Source organism: Heliangelus exortis, chromosome 1 (genome assembly GCF_036169615.1).
Source record: "Heliangelus exortis chromosome 1, bHelExo1.hap1, whole genome shotgun sequence".
NCBI classification, from domain to species: domain Eukaryota; kingdom Metazoa; phylum Chordata; class Aves; order Apodiformes; family Trochilidae; genus Heliangelus; species Heliangelus exortis.
Window position 1 is genome coordinate 91166820 of NC_092422.1, and position 12728 is coordinate 91179547.

At 39.3% G+C, this 12728-nt stretch overlaps 1 long non-coding RNA gene across 1 annotated transcript; it reads right to left on the minus strand.

Moving 5' to 3' along the window:
* Positions 1 to 1415: 1415 nt before the first annotated feature.
* On the minus strand, positions 1416 to 11653 carry LOC139800522 (uncharacterized). The gene is made up of 2 exons (XR_011727776.1): positions 3209 to 11653; positions 1416 to 2541 (listed from the first exon to the last, which is right to left on the minus strand). It is a non-coding gene; the product is annotated as an uncharacterized lncRNA (long non-coding RNA).
* Positions 11654 to 12728: the final 1075 nt, after the last annotated feature.

Below are 12728 nucleotides of genomic sequence, written 5' to 3' on the forward strand. Positions count from 1 at the left end.
TGAGTCAGGATGCCAGCTCCATGTCACTGAAGTCCAGAGAAATACTTGCACAGGTTATCATATGGAACAGCAATGGAAATAGGGCCATGCTAAGAAACCATCCACACAAGAGTACTGAGCCCACTTCCTTCAAGTTTGCTCACTTGAAGTCACATCCAGTGACACTGTAAACGCTTATTACAGCCTCACCTGAATCATTCTTTACTACAACTTTGCCTTATGAGTACTGACAATCACTGCTGCTCTACTTAACACAGAGTTAAAATTATACCGATGCTACATCTACCATGAGCAAAGGTAGATAAAATCATGGTAGCTATGGTACTATAGCACCTTCTGGGGAGATTTTCAATGTCGTGACTGTCAGGGAAACACTTCATTGATAAAATCTTTTTTGATAGCTCTGCAGCTAAACATCTGTTTGTGAATTGGAGGAACACCAGTAACACAGTTAATACCACAAGAAAAAAAATTAACAAGACAAAGTCAGGCAGACATCTTCACCCATGCATCTTTACCTTCATACACCTACCTTGTGTTGATGGCTATAAAGGAGTGCTGGAAATACAGAGGTCTGAGGTACATACAGAATGTACTTGATATTTACCTTCTGGAAATCTCTACTCTCTTGGAGCTCCAAAAACATTATTTTCCTGCTTCTTTCCCATCACTGTTGTTACACACATTGTGCCTCTATGCTGGCACATTTAAAAAAACACCTTTTCCAAGGCATGACAATGGTTATAGCAGTCCATTGCCATGGTTCTAACTGTCTCATTTTGCCCTGCATCTCTGTGAGTAAAAATTTTTATTGTGCTTAATAAATGAATCTCCACTAAGTAAGCCATAAAAATCTTTTAACCATAAGTTAAATATTTGGCTTACAGTGAATATATTTAAATCTGATTAGTGGAACTCTGCATTCTGGTTAAGCAATTCCATATAAAGTAAATTCACTGTAATTTTATGTCTTTTCTCAACTGTAGGCAGAGTATGAGATTCACATTGCTTTAGTAAAATGGAGGGGGTGGGAATAGGATTTAATTACAAGAGTAAATATAAGATCATATGACTGAAAAATTAATAGCTTCCCTTATTCTGATTTAATCTGTTAAAATAACTTTTAGAATAGGCTCAAGGCCTGCAATACTTCACTACTTTTCAGTAAACCATTCAAACAGCCTAGAAGAGTCCCCTGTGGAAAAACCTTGACTGACGTTCTGAATGATAACCAAATATTTGGATTCTCAACCAACACCTTTATGCAGCATTTTCTTACACATTCTGACGTATTTTGTCCAGCTGAGAATTTATTGGACTTTTTCCTGCTGAAAAAAATCTTGTGGATATTTCAATGGAGTGTTTATTGTTAACCAAGTTCAGACTCCAGGGACAACTGTTTTCTATCCTAAATAAACCCACACTGAGCCCCATCAAACAGATCACAATGGGACATTTACATTTGGTGAGGAAAGATTTGTCTGAGGAAGCCTTGAGTTTTAAAAAGTGTAACTATTACATCTAATGGAAAATATAAAGTACATTTTCCCCCAAATAAAAGTAGTATGTGTGAGACCCATCTAAAACCTGTCTTGAAAATATTCACTGTGTGGGTGAAGCCTATCTAAATTATTCAGAGTGTTTGCTGGTGGGAGATGGAGTGCCATTCAACTAAGATACCTAATAAAACTATTCCAGGTCACTCTTGAAAATTACTCTTGTCTGGAAAAGCTGAAGGACAGAGTTTGAAAGAGCCAATAGTTTGAACTTTAATTGCCTCAGGTCTTACACAGCTCTCTATACTCCTCCACATGCTGTTACCATCTAGGTAATGATGATAATGTCTCCTGTTGCAGCAGACTGACTCAAAGCTTTAATGATTTCTTCTGCGAGAGCCTCATGCCTGAAAAAGTCACAAGCAATGCAGTACTCTGGATTGCTTTGGTCCAGAGCTGAACAAAATGAAAGGCTGTGGAGAAACTTGAGCTGCCATCACACAAACTTGCCTTTTGGAAGAAAGTCTCCAGTACTATCAGTCAAACACATCTTCTTACTTTTATATACCCCTCCAACAGTTTAACAGAAATTCCAGGGTGTTTTCTTAGAATGCATTTAAACTCAGGAGATGGTAGTAACAGCATTCAGTGTAATGGCAACAAGACACTGTCAGAGAATGAGGACACATCCAGAGATAGCATAAGATCTCCCTGTAGTGCTGTAGAAGACAAAAATACATAAACAAACACAAAACTTCCACTCATCATTCAACTTGATGATTGTGATTTCTTAAGGAATCTTTAGCATCTAGCATTACCCCAGGCTGAGGTAGATTTGCTCGTGGGCACAGCCATTTCTTTGGTGCAAAGAAAACCGATAGCATGAGCAGGCACTGTCAGAAAATCTTGTATGTAATAAAGATACACGTTACAATTAAATCTCTCTTAAGGTCTTAATGTCAGTTTTATTATCAGGAGAGCTACCCATAACTGAAGAGTTCAATTACAATCCCCTTTCCATTTGCAAGACCTCCAGATGTATTTCCTGTGAAGTAAACAAATAAACCTTGAGTTAATGTTCAGCTTGTCTAGTACCACAACTAGTAAAGGATTGTAATTCTTGCTTCAGTTTACTCATGCAAGACACATATGGTAGAGCAGTAAGCTTCCCTGTTACACAGCTCAGGTTATGGATTTATGGATTTAGGTTTACCTGCTCAAAGCTGATCAAAAAGGGAACCCAAGAAACCTGCAGACACATATGCAACTGCTCAGACAATGGTGAAGTTCTCAAGAATGGCAGGTTTGCCTCAAGAATTGACCAACTTGAGCTTCCCTTTCAAAATGCAGAGCCCGCTCCCTCTTACAAAGCTGCTATGCCGCAGTTTGCCAAGGGCAGGGCTTAAGATCCATCTCCCCAGTAGATATCCACAGCCTGAGGATAGCCTTGGGAAAGTATCCCTTCCCAAGAAGCTGAAAATGTTGCTCATGCCTGGCAGCTACTTTTTGTGACGCACACATTACTCATAGTCCCCTTCCCAGAAGGTCTCTGTGTGGCAGAGATTGGGCAGTATGCCAGGAGGGTCGATTCTGGCCTACTTGCAGCTTCTGAAACAGTCATTAATTTCTTTTTCAGCTGCATGTATCTTCAAACTAATTTATACAGAAGGTCAAATAGATGCCTGCAAGAGCTAGAGAAGGAAAACAATCACCTCAAACTCTCATACATTGAACATTTCTCTTCTGTAAACCAAGCTGAATTCAAACACAACAGACGCACTTTGCTGGATCTGAGCAGCTTCCTCCAGTGGTGTCAGAGGTCCATCTGTGGAAATTGTGTAAGAAACAGGGCATGTAACAAAGTTTATCCTCTGACACACCTTCTGTATTTCTGGCAATCAGTCATTTACCATTTGGGCTCAAGGCTGTAGCCAGTATTTATTAGCTAGAAACAAACCTATCCTAAATTAATTTGACTAATCTGCCTTCTAACTGATTTAAACCTTTGGCCTCCACAATATGTTGTGATAAAGAGTTTAAAGACTTAATTACACATTGAATTAAAAAGTCCTTCCTTTGGTCTGTTTTAAAACTTGTGTGTGATACATTTATTAGCTGCTCCTTACTTCTTTTATTACCATAATCCTTCCCTGTTCCTCATTCTTCATAATTTTATGGACCTATATTACCACTGATCTCTTTTCCAAACTATTAGTCTCTTTTCTTACAGCAGCCATTCTATATTTCTCACCAGCTTTATTTCTCTCCTTTCTAACTTTTTTATGCTGTGGTAGCCAGATCTTCACCGAATGGATATGAACAGAGACATAATCTATTTAGGTTTCTGTTTTAGTTCTTTTCTAATCATTGCTACCTGATTTTTTTTGATTGTCACTGAACAAAGAGCTGTTTTTTTAGGGAATTATCTAGTATCTAGGGAATTACCAGACCAATATTTTAACATCAGTAGCTTAGTTAGATCCCCACTCTTTTCAGATAGGGTGGATGTTTTCCCTGTATCTTTGACACATGAATGTTGTACTTCATTTCCCATTTTATCATTTAGCCCTGCAGTGTTCTCAGTGCCTTCTGGAACTCTTTGCAGTTCACTTCAGACGGTATAAAGCCATACCTGATTTTTGTAATAAGTGTGTAGGAATTGGTGTGGAATTTCACTAGTGATCACTGCTAAGTGTGATGAGCAGCTGAGGTCCCACTGATGAGCTCCCTCCCTTTTTCCCTCTTCCCATTTTATCTAATGACTCATTTGTTTATTTAACACCTTCTGATCAGTGGTCTCATCAAAAGCTTTTCAGAAATCACTGTTACGCACATGGCTCTTTATTCCATCAGGTGTGGTGGCTGATGTAGCTCCCTGTAGACAGGGAGCACATTGTAAGCATTAGTTCAGCTGTATCCACTTGATTTCCCCTGGTACTCTATGGTCTAAGCCATCTCATCCTCATAATTCATTACTAATAATTTTCATCAGCTGGTTGTTCAGCTCCTTCTCCTGACGTTTCACCTTCATACAGTTCCTCAACTTGTCCCCTGTTCCATTCTACATGGAAAATGCTGTATAATCTGCTACAGAAAACACTACCAGGATAAGGTTCAATGCTATAGCCATTGTGAAACACTTCTGCCCTTTTTTTTCAGATTTATTCTTATAGCCCTCCTCTTCCCACTGCAACTGTAAAGGTAACAGCAATAGAATTGCTGTCCCTACAGCCACTCATTCCGCATGAGACACTAAAGCCTGCTTTTCTCTGTCACATTAGCAAACAATCTGATGTGCAACCTTTCTTTCTTTCAGTGCCTTTTCCTCAAAAGAACAGTTAGGAGCTTCTTTAAGCACTGTATTTCTGTTATCATCTGCACAAGTTGCAAGAATAATGTTTTTTTCCAGGGAATCTCTTAAGAGATTTCTCAGCCTTAGCCATGTAGAAATAGTGACACCCTACCTGTTGGCCAAACAGCTGCTGTAATTTGATTCCTACTCTTTTCTTTTTGGTTCCTATTCTACTGGAGAATTGCTGGCTATTGCTGAAATATGTATTGTGTCTGTTTTTATTAATTCATCAAATGCCAATGAACTGGTTCCTCATTCTGTTTGACCAGCTGTTTCATATAATCTGTTGTTACAATTGGCTTTAAAAATCTCCCAGGAGGAGAACAATAACTCAAATTTGTCAGATCTGCAGCAATTCATGAAGGATAGTTAGTATGTGGAAATCCACATTTCTTAAATTCAAGTATCAAGATACCAATCCTATTGTTGAAACCAAGATGGGGCTTCCAATATAAGCCACTTGTCACTTATAATTCCTCCACTCCCTTTCATATTACTGTGTAGTCTGAAATCTTCTGTTTGATCGTTGTTCAGAGTTCAATATATTTCCTATTAAAAGAGAATAAAATCTGTTCAGATTAGCACCAAACAATGGGAACAATTAAAACAAAAAAATCTCTTAGATGCTCCTTATGCCTGGATAACTCACAAAATGTTTTCTTTAAAGCCTCACATTTGGCATGTGTCTTAAGAGGAATGTGTGGTTTGTCTTGATAGAAGAAATATGGTAATGAGTGTTCAAACATTCTCTACTTTGTAATTTGTGATTATCCTTACTGGTTTAGCAATAAGTATATAAGTATAATGTTCAGAGAGGTTTTAGTTATGGTTATTTGGCTGCAACACAGACCTTTTTGTTATCTTATTTAACTAGAAGTTACATAAGATGTCATTTTGAAACCATTGTCTGGCATTATACAACATCAAATGCATATACCCCGAAGAGAATTTCAACATTTTCTTTACAAAAACTGTGGCTCAATTATTTTTTCCTGCACACCTCCTTACCTTGCCTAACAGTTCCCTATAAAAACAGTTCAATCTTGTGGGCATAAACTCCAATGTGAAAGAAAAGATTTTAAAATCTATTCCAGTATTATGGGACGTGTAGTTAAATGCAATCAGAGAAGCAGCAACCAGTTCTTTCATAAAAGTTCTGTTCTCTGATAGCATAAAGCAATATAGCATCTTCTCAGCTTTAGAGGCTCAGAAGTACTTCTGGCCACCAGCTCTGCACCTACAACAGCTCTTCCAATCTCACAGTTTCAACCCATGTAGCAGCCTGAAATATGGGAGACACAGAAGTGGCCATACTGTCATTTAGTTCTACTCTTTCATCCTCTGTCTCCTAAGGAGAGAGGCTCCTCAAAGCATCCAGCTGCTTCTCCAGGGTCTTGTCCGTAACTGCTTGCTCAGAGAACATCTTTTAGCTTCACTGCCAGTAGGTAACCCTGCTGACTTTAGGTGCAGTGAGATCCCTGGTTTAGCTTCCCTGTGGGAATGACTGCTGACAAATAAAACATAGCCAGCTTGTGGTTAAAGCACAGGATCTTTGCTCTATTCCTGGAATTGCAGCAGATTTCCTGTGTGGCTTTGGACAAGTCACGTAAGCCAAAGTATTCAAACCTGAGGCCAAGCCACTGGGTGCTCAGCAGCTTGAAAATCAGGTGCTTGTTTATTTGTCTAAGTATAGATTTAGGACCCTCAATTTTGGCATCAATTTTTCAAAAAATCTTTGGCTTATATGTCTCAGATTCAGCACCTATGTGGCCAAGCTATACAGTCAGCCAAAGCACCCACCAAATTCAGGAAAAGCACTGTATCCCCTGGGTGTCAGGCCAATTATCTACACAAGAATTTAGGTGCCTGTCTTTAGTTTGCAAGGGGGATTCATCTCTCTGAGCCAATAATTTCAGCTGACGAATGAAGAGGACCCAGGAGCACACTTCTACCTGGCCTTGCAGAGGCTCAGGATGTTAAAGGTGGGAATGCTCTATTCCCTTATCCAAACAGAGAAAAGCAAAAATGATTGTTTGTACTGATGTTCATTATACCTCTGTAATTACACTTTATTTGGACAGCCATTGAATATCCCTTTTGTATTCTCAGTGGGGAAAAACTTCAACACCCAGTGGGCAGAAAACTCTAGCATTTGTTCTTATCCTGAAAGTGAACTAGATACTTTTTTTTTTTTCTAAAAAAGGAACATCAGAATTTGCTTGCTAGCTTTTTGTTCCTGCTCCTTCCCAATACATAAGCCTTCTGTGGGGATCCAATAACCAGAAAATATATTCTAAGACCTTTTTAAACAGAAAAATGCAAGGTAGAAGTCCAAAACCACTAATTATTTTTCATTCCTTGTTTTAAACAACCTGTCAAAATAAACAAATATCTTCTATGCTGAGACTTTCTATGGCAATTTTTAGTTGTGGCTGAATTTTAACAGCCAACTTATAACAACAATAAACCCTTATTGGTAGTGGCATGTATGCTACCACGGTAAAAATACATTCAATGCGCAGACACTGTATGGTATTTAAATAGAAATATCTTTTTTATTTTTGCTGACAGACTCCTTGGGCAAAGCTGGCTGATTGGACAAGCAGTATTTTTATTAGCATACCCAGGGGCTGGCCGGCTGGATGCTGTGGTTGACAAGCTGCTCTCACATAGAGGGGGTTATCAGGAAACAGGAATAGGGTATCTAATCTTGGTCCCCATTAACACCTGCATAGCAAAGCCTGAGAGAAGACACCAATGACATATTGAATTCTCTAGAGGAGGAAGGAGAGGTGTTTTTTTCCAGTATGCAGTAGATCTGTTGGATATATGTCAAGAAGCAGGTACAAAAGCAGGTGAAGCCTCTAAAAATGCTGGTGGTGAGTGCGATTTCCTAGTAAAGTGGATTAAAAATCCAAGGGAATCTTTAAACCAAATATTGGCTTTTGTAGAAAAACAAAACCAGGATAGTGTTTCCACTCAGCCATAAAAGTTACTGCGGTTGTGTAATCATGTTGAGTTGTGGCCTTAGGAGAAGTTATAAAGCAGCTGCAGCAAATTAACTTTTCAAAAGTTATTATGGATTGGATGGAATCTAGAAAATTCCCCCATGTTATTTTTTTTAATAGAACCGTAAAATGAACAACTGTGGATGAGATCTCACTCAATTTTCTCGCCCTGCACAAGCACAAACCTGAAGACTTCAAGGGAAAATGTAAAGCCAGCAGCTCCTCTCCCCTTGAAACAGACACCCCCCCTCCAAAAAATGGATGGAAATATTTTTTCCTCTCTAAGGGCTTGGTCCATATCCCACAGAATTCAGCCAAAGAAATCCCACTGAAGGGACCTGGTAGATCTTAAACAAGGTATAACTTTGTGGGGTGATGTCAAACAATGGGCTTCTTTCAAAACAGCTGTGGATCCTAACCTAATAAGGTTTGTGACACCAGAAGAAAACCCCTGGGAGGGTGGCACAGGAGAAAATTCTGGATTCAGTAATTCTGTAAATGGGAATTCACCGGTTCTCAGGTTAAAATACAGCATTCCATATCCTGGGTTCCATCAAGTCCAGAGCTCAACTGGAGTAACAACCTCTGACCTCACCTGAGAAGAAGTTACAGCCACTCAACTAATAGGATGCACCTTAACTTTCAAAGGGGAGGTAGCTGCTGCCATAATCCAAAGTGCAATTTGGGAAAAAAACAACAGCCTTGCAGACATCTTGTGACTCCTAGGCCCAGGGAGTAAGAAGATAGAGGGTCCAGAAAACAGCAGGAAACAAAACCAACAGCACTGCATTAGAAGATGTGAACTAAAACAAAGGAAGATATTGGCATCAGGGTCACCACAGTCACAAGTATTTGGACTAGAAAATCTGTAATTTGGGAGATGAACAGGCTTGAAAACTCCTGGACTGAACCGTGAGAAAACCGCACAGTAATAGTCAGAAACATGTGGGGTGGGGGGAGGCAGGAGGAGTAGAAAAGTTCAGCATGTCTTGATGTTTGAAATTAAATCCATACTGAAACTGGTTTAGGACAGATGCCTTATATCTTATCCCATAAAAGCTCTTGAATAAGGCCTTAAAGAAGCAAGTCACTAGAAATACATTACCTCTGACTTTTTTCTGTATTCTCTTGCCCAGTCAGTGCCCTGAAATATACCTACCTGTCATTTGACTCACTGTGTATAACAAAATAGTGACAATCTCAGATATCCTGGGTTCAAGTTGGGTCCAAAGTCAATAGAAAGAAGGCAGCACTTCCCATGTAAGCACCCTCTGAGTGTTTAGAAACAAACATGAATTAACAATAATTAATAAATAACAATAATACCCTTGAGAACAGGGTACCATACATGTGAATACCATGTGTATTCAATGCCAGCTAGTGTATCAAACCTGAAGGATCTGACCCATAAAAACAGTAATATGTGACAGGTACAATGCTTCAGACCTTCAGAGTATTCTCTTAGCATAAATTAATGACTTTTCACCAACACTCCTGTGAGACAGCTAAGTATTTACACAGAATATGTTTACAGAGTGACCTAGTTACATTTGGGCATGTTAGATTGTGTTCTTGCCTGAGGACAGTTTTTGAATGGGACACAATTTGCATGTCACTGTAGTACAGATGTAGTGTGCTGTATGGCCAGACAGCCAAGATTCCCCATGAACATCTTTCTTGCATTCAATCAGAAGGGTTGCTTCAAATATTTTCAAGTATATACTCCAGCCATTCTGGAAGGAGGAAGCCAGGTTATCTACCAAAGAACTTGAAACAGCACACAAGTGCCTTTCATACAGGAAAAAAACCTCTCCATACAAAAAAGGATTTGACAAAATATGGGCTATTTTTAATATCCAAAGTTCAGCCTCCCTAGAGGCAATCAATGGCAGAGGTGGACTGAGTGACTAACAGAAACTAGTGACACTATTTTTTGCAAATTAGTTTTTAAAAATGTCAAATTTTGGGCAATCATTAGAAAGTAAAATAGTTCAAAACCTCTTCCCTCTTTGTGTTTCATAACTCAGATATTGTCTGTTTAACTTCCCAGTTCTCTGGGGCAGTGGCTGTCTGTTTTACTGTCTCTTTACACTGCCCAAGGGCAAAAGAAATTGCGAATTAGTGACGACCATCCTCTGGCCTACAGGTCCATGGTAGTGTGTGAACTGCTTACAAGGGATCTGGGAAAAGTATCTGGGGGAAAGAGTTATCACAATGCTTATGCAATGCTTCACCTCTGTTAAAAATTTTGTAGTGGTCCACTGACTGGGAGACACTTGAAAACACTGATCTAAATGAGCTTGTAATGACCTGCATCAAAATATCAGCTGACATAATAAAGGATACAAGATCTCTTCACAGGCCTTGTTCCTCATAACACAAAACTACTAGGGAAAAAATTGTTTTCCTGTTAATCTTATGAGTATTGGATAGCTGATATCTAAAGTACTATAAAAGCAGAAGGTGAAATAAAGATTACCTTAGTGTGACCTGAGTTACTCTAATTCAACTTAGGAGATAGGGACAAATAAACTATAAGGATGGATGGATCATCCCTACACCGCAGGACATCCCCTTTAAAGTCAGCATGTGGCTGTTCTGCATCTCTCCTGGAAGAAGATCCTAAAATACAGCTACCAGACCCCTACCTGCCCCATCACTTCCAGAACCTTCACTTGGTTGCAGACACTTCCTATTGCTTCTGGCCTAGAAATGGGCATAAAACCCAAATTCAGCTGTGGGATCTGTTTTGCATTGTTTGCTCTTGATTTATTTGGTGTGCAGAGGGCAGTGTTTTCAAAAGGCCTCTGTAGAACAACTGTTCTCTAATGAATGTCAGTGGGAACTTTACCACTTAACTTCATTGGGAACAGCTTTAGGTCAATGCTAGGCTCTTTCTGGAAAAAAAATGTAGCCAAACAAAACCCAACAAAAAGCCCTTGATCTCTGTTTTTCTTAAAATGTTGTCTTGTGAGTGCACTACAGAGTGATGCCAGTCCAAGGGGGACAGGAAAAAATGCAGACAAAATGCAGTCTCCTCTAAATATCAAGCTCAGAAAGCAGCCAGTGAATTGCCATTTTTACAGTGCATAATCCACAGGAAGCTGTCACAGATGCCCTACATTCTTCAAACAATGTTTCAGTTTCTCTTTCCCTTCAGAATATTTTCAGAGAGTCCCCCTATCCAACTCTCCCATCAGTCCTCTGGTATTTCATGCTGGGGCCTTCAGTTCCTCATGTAACCATGCCCTCTTACATACATCCCCTTCCACACATCTGGGTCTCCTTTCACCTTTCTCCTTCCCTCCATACCATCATTGTTTTAATTCAAGTCACTTCATTTTTCCATCTCAGCATAAGCATGTAATCGTGTTTCAGAATCTGTACTATCCTTATAGCTATGAATGATTGCTCATTTCTACACCAGCCCAATAAGGAATAAATCTTTCCAATAAAGAGACTTCTCCAAAGTGAACACCATTTCCCAATAATTTTCTTGAATGAGAATGATGATCCCACTGCTAGGACCTAAATTCCCTGTAGTGTTCAGTTTGTACTTGCTATAGGCTCTTTCCAAACCATATTCAGAATTAATGAGCATTTTAACATCACCTCCAAAGGACTTAAGATTGCATTATAGCTTGTTACAGGATAATTTTTCTTTCTCCTACATGAACAGTCTTGTTCCCACTTGCTCCTACATATTTCTGTTGGGTGGTGGTGTATTATAGCAAGGAGTGTTACACAGTAGCAAGAATTTTTGCCCTCAAATATACCTTCCTTAAAGCCCACTTATTTTTTCAGAAAGAGCTCATTTCCTTCAACTGTTTTTTTTCTATCAATAAACTTTCACTCATCATTATGTTCTCCATGCTGGTGGCAGGTTTTACCTTTAAAGCAGGCAAACATAGAGAGAGTTGGACCATGCAAACTCATCTGCTGCTTTGCTTTATGAAGGGAAGATTTTATGGGTGCCACACTGCTCACTCCTGGCACTGAAGGGCTCAGTAGCAGAGATCAGATGCAAATCAGCTGCTCTTCCAGGTGACCTGCTCGTTGTCCCTATAGGAACACTCTGCATCCAAATCCTATGCAAACACAGCATGAGGAACAAATCTGGCTCAATTCTATAAAACTTTCATAGGATTGGAACAGGAAGCTGATGCACTGTGTGCTGTGTTTTTACCTCTGTGTTCAAGAGAAAATATCAGAAAAGAAAGATGTGGGCCATTAAGTCTGCAGTGCAAGCCAGGTTGTAGTCATGAACTGAGAACAGGAACTGGTCATCAGGTTCTTGAAGACCTAGCAGTAAATGAGAAAAATAAATAAATAGAAAAATCAAAGACTACAGACTCAGTTTTCACAGCCAAATCTGCACCCAGTATGAATTTGGGCTGCACCAAATCTATTACTGTAGATCACTGGGAGCCTGGCTATAGGCCTCCTAAGTCCAGAGTCACTCCAGATCATTTTAGTAAATAACAGTGTACAAACACCACCATTTTCTAGGTGACTAAAGACTACCTGGTAGATGAATTGATCTGAAAATCTTAGCCTGAGCACCTTCAGTGGCAGCAGAAAATCACTCACTGCTTCTTATACATATTATCTGTTTTATATAGAGTTCCTACCAAAAGAAACCCTTTTGTGCCTCTGAAGAAAATCCATACACTCTTCTATGTTTGTTCATGAATAGTACCTGTGTTACCTGAGTTTTCTGCTGATTACAAGTAGCTACTAGGACATATATATTAAAAAGCAGGTTTAAAGCAAGAAAATAATTCTGAAAGAATGAATGGTTAAGCAGAACACTGTCTAAAGAATCATTCATGCTAGCTCAGCAGGTTTATTACCTGTCAGTCCACTTTATTG